Raw genomic sequence first — 8,898 nt, forward strand, 5'->3', positions numbered from 1 at the left:
GTGCTCACTGATAAGTGGATATTAGCCCAGAAGCTCAGAATCTTTCTTAGAATGGGGAACAAAATACCCATGGAAGGAGTTACAGAGACAAAGTTTAGAGCAGAGACTGAAGGAATGACCATCCAGAGACTGCCCTAATTGGGAATCCATCCTATAAACAACCACCAAAACCAAATACTATGGCAGATGCCAACAAGAGTTTGCTGACAGGAGCCTGATATAGCTGTCTCCTGAAGGGCTCTGCCAGTGCCTGGCAAATACAGAAGTAGATGCTCACCAATCATCCATTGCATGGAGCACTAGGTCCCCAATGAAAGATCTAGAGAAAGTATGCAAAGCGCTGAAGGGTTTTGAAGCCCCATAGGTAAAACATCAATATGAACTAACCAGTACCCCAAGAGCTCCTTGGAACTAAACCACCAATCAAGGAAAACTCATGGTGGAACTTGTGGCTATAGCTGTATACGTAGCAAAGGATGACCTGGTTGGTCATCAATGGAAGGAGAGGCCCTAGGTCCTGTGAAGGTTCTATACCCCAGTATATGGGAATGCCAGGACCAGGAATGGGAGTGGGTAAGTTGGGGAGCAGGGGGAGGGAATAGGGGATTTTTGGAGGGGAAACTAGGAAAAGGGATAACATTTGAAATGTAAATAAAGAAAATGTCTAATAAAAATAGCAAAAATAGGATTCACTGAATGCAAACAAATTTTATGGAGATCATTTAACAAATTTCTCAGGATAATGATGTTCCTACCAAAGTTACAGTGATAAATTTAGTCCCTCATTTTAGGTTACTAGAGAGGAAATACTCTTAGAGCAACAAAAGTGCAGAATTTAATGTCGGAAGTGATCTGGAGATGATCTTTGGATATACCAACAGGGAGAAGATAACTAGGAAGTGAAAATACTTCACATACACACACACACACACACACACACACACACACACACACACACAAATTCATGGAAAATGCTTCTAAGGAGGTGATGAGACACAGACTTTGCTCTGATTTTTCCATGGTTCTTATTCATTCTGAGACACACTCATAAGGTAATCAAGATAATAAGAAACAGATATAATGGTCCCACTTAACAGATGAGGGAACAGAATCTTAGATAAGATAAACACATCTTGGGTAGCACACAGATAATTTCTAGACTTTTACACATGTGCCTCACTTTCTATTACCATATTTACTGAAGAAGTAAAAAATTAAAATGCTCAATTTCTTCAAATTTCTCTTAAGAAACTATTTTGAAATTGCTAAAAATCTAATTTAGGAAGGTTTGCTATTCAGGTGATACTCTAAGTGTGAAGTCAAATATCAAGTTATGTTCACATACTCTGTTGGCAACATCTGTGACAAAACATTACTTATTATTATATATCATTTTCAACTTCTTTTTTGCTTGTTAAAAGCATGTAATGGGTAGAAATGGAAAAAAATGAATGAAAGAAAATGAACAAGCAACAAAGCACTAGAGAAAATTGGCTCCTTTTATTGTTCATTAAAGCGGAAGTTCAAAATTTTTATAGCCTCAGATTAGCTCTAATTAGGTGTGGAATCAGTATCAATAGTCCTGTCTCCCTATACTCCCTGCTTTTGTGGAATAAAGAAGTTTTAACCAGAAGACTTCCATGCTCCATGAAAAGTATCCCAATTTGTCTATCTTGTATTTTAAATACAGATTTTACTATCTATCTTAGGGTATTTTATTTATTTATCTATGTTGGTTCATTTATCTTTTGGTTTTTTGAGATAGGGTTTCTCTGTGCAGCCTCAGCTGTCCTGAACTTGATTTGTAGACCAGGCTGTCCTTGAACTCACAAAGATCTGCCTGAGTCTGCTTCGTGCTGGTACTAAAGGTATGTACCACCACACTCAGTCTCCTAAAGAATTTTCAATTTAGCAGGTTCTGAGCGGTGCAAAATCTTTATCCTCTTATAAACATCCTCTTTATTGTTTCATTGTCCAGAATAATTGATCATGTTCAGAACACTCCATTAGCAGCAGGTATTTGTTCTAGCCTTTAAGGTAGCATTAGTTATGGGATTTTGGGCAAATTAGATTAAATTTCTGAGCTTCACCGTATGTGTTATAGATCAAGGAGAAACAAAACTTCAGAGAAGTTCATGAGCAGGACCATGCTTCAGAAGGAAACATATTTGTGAAAATGCTTAAAATATTTAAGTTATTTGTGTTATATCTGATTCCTCAATGGGCAGCTGAAGAGGTGGGGAAAGATTCTGAGGGTCTGTAGCTGGCACTCTTCTTCATACTTCACCTAGATACCTGAACCTTCAGTTATCAAGCTTAGTCTTATTTCATCTGTCAGTCATTCAAGACCCTATCCTAAACCTATTACTTTCAACTTTTCTGTTCTTATGGGCTAATTCTAGATGTGATGTGTTCCTGTGATGTGCCTGACTTATTAGACATAGTATTTTCTTTGGTTTATAACTTTGCGTGTTACCTTTATTCAGAGCCGCCCATATCCTAGAATTCCAATTTGGAAATAGGTCCTAACATTCCCATTTTAAAAAATGAGCATTTAAGCAAAAAGCATTATGGAAATTAAAATGCCTCTCTCTTTTGTAAAATAAATATTGGAAAATGACCTTTGTTGCTCATTAGAGACTAATCCAAACTCTACACCATGTTTAGCAGTTCTGGAAATTGTAGCCAGGAGCCATATCTTAAAATGGTCTTCTTGAGCCATTCAAACTCCCAAGCATTCTTAAAAATGAGTTGAGAAACTTCCTCGCTTTCGTATTTTGCCAGACACACTGTTTCACTTCAGACAGTCTGCCTAGACTGCTCTTGAGAGCTGGCCTCATTCTGAAATATACTTCTGGCTGCTGGAGTAATATATATCTCACCTCATCTCATTCTTCCAAGAGAGAAAGCCCATTTTTCTAGATTATTATATCCATTGATAACCATAGAGTTCTCACCACATGACTACGTTAAACATTTTTTTTTGATTCCAAAATCAACACTACTTTCCTATCAGTAGAGCACGCTCAGGCCTTGGCTTTCAAAGGAAATAATTTTGCTTGCTTGCTTGTTTGTTTGTCAGAAACAGTCTGTGAAGCATTGCTGATGAGATGTGTTTGGTGCATGCCAGGTAAGAATATTTTCAACATTGGTAGGAGACATAATAAATAATGTGATTGAGACACTGCTTGGGGCCTGGACTGAAGACTGAGGCCAGAGTATTAAAAAAAAAAAGTATATTGGTTTTTATTTGATAGAAGTCTGGAATCTGCATGTTTGGGAATCAAATTGGATTTTCACCCCCTTGGCTGAGCAAATCTGGCTTAGCTATACATGAATTTTTCCTATTTTTAAAAGGCCTCCATGTTTCTTTTGACTCTTAAATTTTCAAAGGGATGGAAAAGCATGTTCAGTTGCTTAATATTTCTGTATATCTTAAAGAACCCTTCATATTTATCATCAGAGACACACCAAAGCACATTACAAGTAATGTAAGCCAGCTGGCACTTTGCAGGCCAAAATCAGTTGATGGTTTAATAGTAAAAACCATCTCTTTGTTAACATTTTTTGGAGCACATCACCGTGGAATGCATGGCCCCTTTCTGCATGTTTCAGAAAAGAGCTGTCTCATTAGCTATTTCCTCACATTTCTAGATACTTCTAGGATATGCAAGATCAATTTGGGTCCCTTTAGTAGGACTTTCAGAGCTGCCTCACCATATCGTAGCATCAGTGAGGGACTAAGCTTCTTTGGATGGGCAGATTTGGAGAATCTGCCCACTTATATCCCACCTAATCACACAGCCTGATGTGGAGAAATGTTCTTGCCTCGAGAACCTAACCTGAAAACAAGCAGCTGCAATGGAAAGAAACACTTCAGAGTGGCTATTAAGGATCTGACCTTTCACATGGTTTCCTTCTGTATCAAAATTCTGATAGAGCAACAGTTCATGGAGTCATTCATCTCGAAAAGCCATTGTGGACGACTGTCTCTTGGAATCCGTCCCAGCCTTAGAAGTCTTTTCTCACTTTCCCGTAATAAATCTGTGTTCCCAAGGCTAAAAAGGAAAAGGAAAGCCACTGTAAGTCATATAATAAGCCCAAAGGAAAATATATTGACTGGCAATCCATGTTCTTTTTCCCATTTATGCTTTATTATACATGGTGTCAATATTCAATTTCAGGGCCAAGTACAAAAACTGTTTTGTTTTGTTTTGTTTTGTTTTCCCAAGAAATGTAATCTACTCAGAATTTCCCCTTTGTCCACCTTGCATGTTTGTAGGGAATTGCACATAGTATTATTGCTAGCACATAACCAGGTATACTAACATATAACAATTGTGATTTTATACGGGTGTGTGTGTGTGTGTGTGTGTGTGTTATTAGATACATCAAAGCATTTTTGATGCTTTGTATTATATATAATAAAATACTAATATCAGAAGTGTCAGAAGGAGAGCAGTCAAACATTAAATGTAAAATTTTCCCAGGGAAGTTGTTTTTCAAAGGTAACTCTTAGACTGGAAATCTTGGATTGAAAAATGTTTACCTCCAGAAGAAGCTTGGTGGGAAAAATTTGAAAGTGCTAAACTCAGTTATTCAATTTCATCTTCTCAACCTCCCCAAGGAAGTGATGACTGTTCATTTATGACTGGTGTGTCAGATGAAGCACACAGTGGGTAAAATGCAAACTAGGAAGCCTATCAGGAACCCAAGAATTTTGCCTTTCTGTCTTCTCCAAGGAGAAAGCTGAGGTGGGGGTATGACTAATATCTGGCAACTGTGCCAAAGCAGCAAATCTGTTTGATTACCTCCTGGCCTACCATCGTGCCACTGCAATGAGAAAACTCTTTTAAGGAAAAGGAAAATCTAAGCATCTAACCCAATACTGAGGGTTTTATTGTTTGAATTTAGACCCTTCTGCAAAGAAGGCTTTAAACTCCCAGAGTCCAAGAATCTCTCCAGTTCCTGATGACCAAGAATGCCTGAACAGGGAAGACGAGTAAAATCCCAGCAGCAAAGGAAAAAGATGATCATGGTAACGTGACGATTTCCATTGCTGCAGCTGGAGAGAGGCATAGCTCTTGCCAACATCCGCTGACGTCTCCCTTTGCCAACGCCTAAAATAGAAACCCCTGAGAAAAAACAGGAGCATCCCTCAGAAACACAAGAAGTCTGTCTGAGATTCGGTTACATGTAAAGATTGGCTTCTGCTGGCTTTGCTCTTGCAGAATTCCCACCAAGCCGCTTGCCTGCCTCTGAGTCGCTCAGCAGCCAGCCTCCCTCTTTGGGTGAGTTTTCTTTTAGAAGGACTTTTCATACATTTTTTTTCATTGTTCTGAATTTTTTTCTTAGTTTTTAAAAGAATTTGATATCCATAGTGACTTATCTCTTTGCATGATACAGTGAGACATTTCAGAACACACGTAAAATGGGTAATAATTAAATGAGGCTTTTGTCACTCCATTTTCCCCAATGCTTGTCATTTGTGTGTGTGTGTGTGTGTGTGTGTGTGTGTGTGTGTGTGTGTGTGTGTGTGTGTGTGTGTGTTGAAAATACTGGTATCTTTCTCACTGCTAGTTATTTGAAACATATAATTATTTTTTTTCTATTCTAGGTAAAGAGTTATGAGCCTGGGACTCACATTTGCACAAATAGTACCATTTTCCCTCTTATGCTCCCACATAATCTATTTCATTTACATGAAGTCACTCTAAGGACTAAGAACTATTCATTCCCTTAAATCAACATGTTCACCAAAGTAAAACCCCAAGCAGAGATGATGGCATTCTATCTTGTTTGCTATTTCAAGTGACATTTTTTTCAGTTTCTTGCTCCCTTTCTGTGCAAACATAATTATGCATGAAATAAAGTAAAAACAAAAAAAATTAAACAGCAGTTAGTGGTTGGATGTTATTTCCAGTTTAGAACCACTGTCCGGGCAACTATAGCAAACTCTCCCCTCTGTTATTACAAAACAGCAGTTTGTGGACTGTGAAAAGAAAACACAGTTGCATTTTCTTTTAACTTCAAATACAGAAGCAAGTGTATCTATCATTACCACCACAGTACAATACATTATGGAGAAGGTCATTGTAACTTTAGAGGGGTTATTTCCATCCATGTCTCTCATCCTTTCAAAATTGTTATACCCAGACCAGACTGATGCCAAATGCTCCACTCAAGAAAACACACCAAGTTGAACTGAGCTAATTAGAGAGGATGAGATAAAACTCAAAGGTCACTGTTTAGACGCAAGACCAAAGCATATTTTGTCATAAGCTGACCAAACTAGCCCCATTTCTTCCTTCAAGTACACTTTATGTCTTCCTCTGAATTTCCTTATAGATTCTCCTTCATGAAGAGCCCACATATGTGGTCCTTGGAATAACCAAGGGATCCATGTAACAACAGAAGGAATGGTCCTACTTCTCTTTCATAGAAGTTTAGTACTGATGATGATGATCATGATGACAAACATAATGTCAATAAAAAGCTAATATTTATTAAAGGTAGAGAGGGCCTCCCATGGAATGTTATGGTTTATAATATGTGACATTCCTATGGAGGAATGATTTGGAATTTTGCATTTTAGTTATGTGTTTAGCTGAACTAGCATCATCTGAGACTTGCATTTTGGTAGGTCCTGAGTTTATAAATCATCATGTCCCTCTTAGCTTCTAAATTAGTCCTTATTCGGAGCATGCAGAAACTGTATGTAGGAAATATACATATCCTCCAAAACTTGGAAGTATGATGACCATAACCACTCTAATGTAACCAATCAAACTCTACCAACACAGCAAATATGCCAAAAGAGAAATGCAATACACCAGAAAGTTGGTCAAAATTACTTTGTGACTTGGCCTTCAAATGTAACTCAAGCCCATTAAAATTTTAAAATGATCATGACTTCATAATTTGAAATTAAGTTAAAACTTTTTCAAATAAAAGCTTAATGAATAATGATGATATGGATGAGGGGCTCAGTTCAAATAGCCCATCTCTGAAACATTTACCTTCATTTGGCAGTGAGAGGAGTCTTGAGTCAGGTGGACAGTTGGCATTGCCCTTTGTACAAGGCCTAACTACCATGATGATCCTCAGTTCTTCACAGACACAGATCATCCATCACCACTCAGAAGGGCTCTTGGATCATTCTGGGCATTAGATGTAAAATTAAATCTCTCTCTCTCTCTCTCTCTCTCTCTCTCTCAGCTAAAGTTCTCAAAGAAAAAGTAAAACAGAAAGAGACATGATTTGTGTTGAGTTCTAAACCACAATATATAAAGAGGAACCTCCAAACAAAATGAAGTGGGAAGGATGAGTAAACAAGGACACTAAGAACGACACCTGTCTTTAGAGATCTCAAGCCAGAGTGAGATGTGAACCGCTGTGTTTTGTTTCCTACGGGACAAGAAACATGTGTAAACTTGCTGCACGAACCACTCAGAATCTGACTTGACTCTGCAATGCCAGGCAACTGGGGTGACTGACAACGGAATGTCCTCTATGAAAAACCAGATGCCTATTGTGACCAGATGGTGAAAATAAGATTATATTACCTTGTAACTCTCTCTTGCGTGCCTGCTTGTACACACACACACACACATACCCCTCTCTCATATCTGTGTCATGAAGTTTCACATTAATCCACTGGAAGCAGAACACTTCTCTATTCTTATGGACAGTATTTGTCTTTTTATAGCAAACAACTGAGAAAGTTTCTACATATGTTTTCAAGCTCCCTGCTTGCTACTGAAACTCTTCTATTCTCAGCTCCCTTTTTACCAGTCCATTCTCAACAGAATCCATTTATAATATATTGGGCAGAAAAGCTGTTCTAGTAAAGACAAGAGAGAGAGAGAGAGAGAGAGAGAGAGAGAGAGAGAGAGAGAGAGTATTTGTACTATCATCCATAATGCATATAGCAACACAAAGTAATAAAACTGTATCAAAACATGAGTATGAGGGCTTGTGCTCAGATCCCCAGCATATACACACAAAATTAGGCATGGTAGTGTGCAAAGGTGATCATCATGTCAATGAAGGTTGAGAGGAGTGTGGATTCCTGGAGCTCAGTTGCCAACTAGACCAGACAATTGGTGAGCATCAGGTTCAGTGAGAACCCCTTTCCCAAATATTATGGAGAGAGAGAGAGAGAGAGAGAGAGAGAGAGAGAGAGAGAGAGAGAGAGAGAGAGAGAGAGAGAGTTAGAGTTCACATACAAATATGAAGAGATAAAACTAAATCAGACAGAAGAAGGAAAGAAAGAGAAAAAAACACTTCTGAGAAAATAGAAATAAGAATGGTAGGCTAAAGATAAATGAATTGGAAATTTTAAATGAGTTTAAAAAGTTAATAGGAGGATGATACCGTAGAAAACATACAAAGGAATACAGAAGTCTGCATAGCTGGTGTCCCAAGAGGACAGCAATAAAACATTCAATGATGCACTTAGGAAAGGTTTCCTGAAACTTACTAAGAGGAAACAAAAACAGATTGACCTCAATATGCATCTTCATATAGGAGAGGATTTAGAGTAAAATGTTCCAGAGGCATGACCAACAAATGACAAGGTATGAGCAGTCTCTGAACATTGATCATCCATCTGTCCACTTCTGAGGTGCTCTGATGTGTATTGATATACCTAGGCAACTGTTCTTGTGCTGTCAGTCTTGGTCAGGCAAGGGACCATCCTCAATGATCTTTTCCTTAATTTAGGGCAAAGATCTGGAGTTCCCAGTCAGCCAATCGTGAGTCTCCCTGGAGGAAGTAGCAGGGGGGCAAAGGCTCCAAAAACTATATTTAGCAGCGGCAATGGGCAAAGGGAAAAAGATGGAGCCTCTGAAACTGATACTTGGTTGAGATCTAGGAGCAGCGGTGGTGAAAATTGTA

General features: G+C 38.3%; 1 long non-coding RNA gene across 1 annotated transcript; it reads left to right on the forward strand.

The window, feature by feature from the left end:
- Nucleotides 1-3,096: 3,096 nt before the first annotated feature.
- Gm46324 lies at nt 3,097-8,126 on the forward strand. Its single transcript, XR_001780522.1, has 3 exons — nt 3,097-3,130; nt 5,232-5,291; nt 7,219-8,126. It is a non-coding gene; the product is annotated as a predicted gene, 46324 (long non-coding RNA).
- The last annotated feature ends 772 nt before the right edge of the window (nt 8,127-8,898 follow it).

The sequence above is a fragment of the Mus musculus genome, chromosome 12, assembly GCF_000001635.26.
Source record: "Mus musculus strain C57BL/6J chromosome 12, GRCm38.p6 C57BL/6J".
Taxonomy (NCBI): Eukaryota; Metazoa; Chordata; class Mammalia; order Rodentia; family Muridae; genus Mus; species Mus musculus.